The 5,934-nt window shown below is 37.6% G+C and overlaps 1 pseudogene; it reads right to left on the bottom strand.

The window, feature by feature from the left end:
- Positions 1 to 2,552: 2,552 nt before the first annotated feature.
- The window catches only part of LOC102863554, a 12,255-nt pseudogene continuing 8,873 nt past the window's right edge, over positions 2,553 to 5,934 (bottom strand).

Here is a 5,934-nt window from a genome sequence, read left to right as displayed (position 1 = left end):
TTCAAATAATGTGGCTTCATCTGTACATACTACAGTACATGCTATTGCCTTTGTTGCTTTCAGGATTTTTAGAGTCACTGATTATGTCAAATGTTCTTATGTTTCAATGACAGTTTTATGGCAATTTGTATTTGTGAACCTATATAGATCACACCAAATTGTGGCTAACTGTGGAATGAATGGGAATCCAAGACGACTTGGTTTTGCTCATGTGAAACCTATACTTGAACCAGGAGGCAGTTGTCAGAACAGAGCAAAAAAACATTGCATGGTTTAAAATTAGGAAAAGAGTGCATCAGGGATGTGTTCTGTCTCCATACCTTTTCAATATATATGCAGAACACATCATTCTACAGGCTGGACTTTGTGAGGAGAAGTGTGACATCAGAATTGGAGAATGACTCATCAACAACCTGCAGTATGCAGATGTTAACAACCTTGCTTGCCAAAACTGAGGAGGACCTGTAGCATTTGCTGCAGAAGGTCAAGGACTGTAGTCTTCAATATGGATTGCAGCTTAACAGCAAGAAAACAAAGATTCTTACCACTAGGCCAATTGGAAGCAGCATGAAGAATGGAGAAGAGATTGTGGTTGTTAGGGAGCTCTGGTGGCCTACTGGCAAGAAGCTGCACTGCAATCCCAGAGGTACGTGGTTCAAATCCACCAGATGCTCTGCTGGAGAAGGAGGGACAATCTCCTCCTGCACCAGATCCGATTTGACAGTACACACACAAAAGATTTAAAAAAGAGACTGAGATTGTTAACAATTCCAGCTTGTTCAGCTCCATAATCAATACTCTTGGCTTCGACAGTCAGGAAATCAAAAGAGAAATTGCATTGGGAAAGTCTGTTACTCTGCTGTCAAGAACCTCTCCAGAGTGCTGAGAAGTAGTGATGTCAGTCTGGAGATTAAGATGTACCTGATCCAGGCCATAGGCTATGCAATTACATGCTATGTATGCATCAGAGAACTGGACAATGACTAAGAATGACAGAAGAAAACCTGATGTCTTTGTGTTGTGGTGCCAGAGTAGAGCATTGAACATACCATGGACTGCTAGGACAACAAATAGATTTGTCTTGAAAAGGGTGGAACCAAATTTATCCTTGTCTTCAAGGATTTTGAAGCTCTGTCTCATATACTTTGGGCACATGGCCATGAGGGACCAATCCTTGGTGTACAGAGCAGGAAAGGAAGAGCCGGAATGAGATAGGATTGATACAATAACTGGGTCAATGGGATGGTGTTAGAGTCAGTGAGACTGGCTCAGGATAGGGCAGGGTTCAGAGCTATGAGTTACATACAGGTGACTTGATGGCACCACCACCACCAACATATTAATAATTGTGGGGGGAATGAAAAAAAATAATTTAAGGAAAAAGAGGAGACAATTTTTTAAAAAGCCTCTACTCAGTGACTAAATATTGTGTAAACTAACAATGTTGTAAGGAGCTCTGGTGCCCTACTGAGTAAGAAGTTGTGCTGCCAACCCAAAGGCAGGTGGCTCAAATCCACCAATTGCTCAACAGGAGAAACATGGGTATTCTCCTCGCATGTGAATTAAAGCCTCTGAAAACCCACTGGTGGGTAAGCTATGAGTTGCTTCTAATTCAACAGTACACAGTAACAATGTTGTTATACAGTGTAGGATTTTACAAAATAATTTTATTGTTAGTATTCATATATGATAGATCACCTGTAAGAAATTAAAAACTATATTTATAACATATTTCTCTTTGATTAAAATTGAAAATACACTTTAAAAAGGATGCAGTATCATCCGGTACAAAAAAATGTCCATTGGGGAAGTGTTGCTATGACATCATAAGCCATTCTACTGAAGGATACCAATCCTAGTGATGTCACTTACAGAAAAATAAGCTATCTTCAGAAAGTTGGATGGCTGCAATATAACTGGAAGCTGTACATCTTTAGAGGTATGTAAGATACATAAAGCCGAAATACATTAACATTCAGTGATGTAATGGTAAGAAGTTGCACTACCAATCCTACAGCATGTTTTTCAAGTCCACCAGCTATTGCATGGAAGAAAGATAGGCAGTCTCCTCTCATGTGATTTAAGGCCTCTGAAAACCCACTGGAGAGTCAATTATGAGTCGGTTCTGACTCAAGTCCTTTCCAACACTGGTGGCTCATGATTATATTAATCATTATCTATTAGGTTATATTTTCTCCATAATCTTTTCTGTCAAGTTACTGCAATTTTCCTAAAACTTGAAGAAGCGGTAATTGTTGAGCCTTCTGTATTGAATGGCCATAATTCTTTCACTCACTATCTAAAACAAAACACCCAAACCAAATAAGTATATGTACAAGTTTGAAAATATTTGAAACGATAACCCAATTCAAAACTAGCCTAATTTTAATCTATATTTCCAAAAATCAATCAAAATAATGTCATGGAAAAGTTTGCAGTACAAAGGCAGTTATGTTTCATCTAAAGGAAAGACAGCAGCAATATCATTGTCCTATTCTCTGAAAAAGTGTTTCCATCGATGTGAAAGATCATCATAGAGCTTTAGGATAAAATCATCTTTGGCCAATCACTCTCTGAATGGCTATCTGGACATTCTTGTTCCTGGAGCTATATACCATGAGGTTTAATAATGGAGTCACGACTGTATAGGTCACTGTTACCAGCCTATCTTTGCTTGACGAGCACTTAGATGATGGTCTCAGGTAGATAAAGAAAAGCACAGCCATAGTGGACAATAACCACAGTGAGATGTGAAGCACAAGTGGAGAAGGCTTTTATCTTTCCTTCAGCTGATGGGATTTTCAGAATGGTGCAGACGATGAAGCCATAAGAGATGCAAATGAAGGTCCTGGGAACCATGGGTGCTAGAACACCATCAAAAAGATGACCTCTTCATTGATGTTGCTATCAGTGCAGGCAAGTCGGATGTCTGGTGAGAAGTCACAGAGGTAGTGGTTGACCTTGTTGGGACCGCAGAAGGGGAGTTTAAAGATTAAGAGGGTCCCTATCAGTGAAAACACAAAGCCAATCCCAGCACAAGCAGCTTCCAGTTGTCCTCATACCTGCCAGCTCATAAGGATGGGGTAGCGAAGTGGATGGCAGATGGCAGCATGGCAGTCGTAACCCATCACTCCCAGTAGCATGCAATTAGCAGCAAAGCCAAGGAGGAAAAACATCTGAGTGGCACAGTTAATAAATGAGATTGTTCTGAGAAGAGACAACAGGTTTATAAGCATCTTGGGCAAAATGACAAATGTGTTACACGTCTCAGAAACTGAGAGTATCCCAAGACGTACATAGGTATGTAGAGGCTGCGATCCAGGCGGATGAAGTAACAATGGTGGTGTTCCCACTCAAGATGATCAGATAAAAGCACAGAAAAACTGCAAAGAGAATGAGCTGGGTTTCTCCAAGGCTGGAGAATCCCAGTATCAGGAACTCTGTGACAAAGGAGACACTATGTTGCTTGATTTGATCCCAAGGAGTGACCTAAAGAGAAGAGGAAGTAGAGAAGAGATTGTATTTATCTTGAAAGATGCAAACAGGTTGTCCATGATGAATCGAGGAATAATAAAAAGGAAAACAGGATTATTACTGGAGGGAGGGATAAGAAGCTTTACTGCTTATGCGACCTAATGGAATGTTTTTTTTAAAACAATCAGATACGACATTAAGTTTTTACACACAGTATAAATCACACACAGGAGAAAATTGTCCATCTTTCTCCTGCAGAAGAACTCCAGGTATATTTGAAACAACTGCCTTTAGGTTAGCAGGACAATATTCTATGACTACACCACAAGAGCTCCCTCAAACAGTAATTAGATAAGGAAAATATATTTTTTAAATCCTTTGTAATAATTTTAGCTCTCCATTTCACCAGTTCATTAATCCTCTGTGTCTCAGTTTCTTTATCTTAGACTAGATATTAACAAGACCTTTCTCCTCAATTGTTAAAATTAAAGAGGCTAAAACAGTACATGCACATTGTAAGCTATTATTAGATGTCAGTTTCTACTATATATATAATGCTATTGTCCTTTCTTTTTTTTAATTTTATATTCATTTACTTATAAAGTTCGTATACATTGCCTTTCACACTATTCTTCATTCACATTGTGTTTCATAGAATCATTCTCATGAATTATGTTTTATAAAATTAAGCACTATTGAAACTTGTCCACTGTTACCCTGTCTTTTCAGATCTCCACCAGATCCTTTTCATTTCCGTCACTCCCTCCCTCCACCCACCAAACAATGCAACCTTGTGGTTTTGCCCCTGTCCATCCTCACCCATCTGCTCCTACGCCTTTTTCCTATGGGTTTCCACACATACTTTACTACTTATTGGTACGACCCAGCTATGTCACTACTAGGAATAGACACCAAGGGAATTAGAACCATATGAAGATTTGAATACCTATGATCATAACAATGTTAATCACCATCACAAGAACATGGAAACAGTCCAAGTGTCCAATCACAACTGAATGGATTGACAAATTGTGGTACACTAACACAAGAGAATACTATGTTAGCACTCAGGAGCAATGATTTAAAAAAAATATTACGTAACTTGGGAGAGACTGGAGAACATTATTCTGAGTGAACTAACTCTGTCTGACACATACTGCAATTTTCTTTTCTGGAATTAGACGCTACTTGTTGGGTTTTTTTGGGGTTTTTTGGTTGTTGTTTGTTTGTTGGGTTTGTTTTTTGCTTTGGTTTGGGTTTTTTTGTTGTTTGTTATTTTTGGTTTGTTTGTTTTGTGGTTTTGGTTTGTTGGTTGTTTTTTATTTTTTTTTCGGCCTTGAACTTACTTTCTAAGGTTTTCTTTCTTTTTTTTTATTTAAGGAATAAACATTACTATTTTATATTTGCATTTATATCTGGGCCAATATTGTAATATTGTATCTCAGCTACTATTCTTGCATGTTTTTAGTAACAAGATTAAGATGTCTTCAGTTGCTCCTTTCACTGATTCAATCTAATTCAATCTAATTTTTTTGGCCCACTTCTAAAGGGAACTTGTAGACCTTACTACATGTAGTGGCAGGTGGGATACTCACATAGTTCTCAAAAAATAAAGTGCTATAAGTCAGGTCAGTAATTAATTCCACATAAATTTTTAACATTCTTCTAAAAAAACAAACATAATTTGACTTTTACTTCTACAGTGATTTTAATGTTAACCTACAAAAAAGAAAGTAAAATCATTGGTTTTTTTAAAAATTAGTTACTCTATCTTTCATCATAACATTTTTCCTGGAATTCAACAAGCAGAGCTGACTATTAAGTATGTCAGACCTCTAAATAATGCAGCTTCTCCAGTTTCTCCTGGCCAAAAATAGTAGACAATTCTATCTGCCATAAATTCAGCTCAAATCAAGATCAAATTTATTATAGCAAGTCAAAGAAATTTTCAAGTATCTGATTTTAAAATAAGTTCAACAATATTCCAGAAGATAACAAAATGAAAATCCTTTAGTCAATGTAGGTCAAGTCCAAAGATCCATTGATTACTGATTCTAAAGTGGAGGTTCAATTACGTTATTCATTAGCATCTCTGAGTGATTCCTTTTGGATATATTCCCTTACAAATGGGAGATTAGAATAAAAACTGCAATTTAGCTATTCTATCCACGTGAGAACAATCTCACTAATTTCACATGCAAGCAAGATTTTACTGAAGATTATCCAAAAACGACTGGAACACCACATCAACAGAGAACTACCGGAAGTCCAGGCTGGGTTTAGAAGGGGTCTTAGTACTAGAGATATTGTAGCCGATGTTAGATGGATCTTAGCTGAAAGCAGAGAATACCAGAGGAATGTCTATCTGTGATTCATTGACTATGCAAAGGCATTTGACCGTGTGGATCATAACAAACTGTGGCTGACTCTGAGAAGAATGGGAATCCCAGAACATTTGAT

The sequence above is a fragment of the Elephantulus edwardii genome, unplaced genomic scaffold (assembly GCF_000299155.1).
Source record: "Elephantulus edwardii isolate Elephantulus edwardi_28Jun2011 unplaced genomic scaffold, EleEdw1.0 scaffold00168, whole genome shotgun sequence".
NCBI lineage: Eukaryota > Metazoa > Chordata > Mammalia > Macroscelidea > Macroscelididae > Elephantulus > Elephantulus edwardii.
Note: the sequence above shows the minus strand (reverse complement) of the source record. Positions and strands in the feature narration are given on the sequence as shown.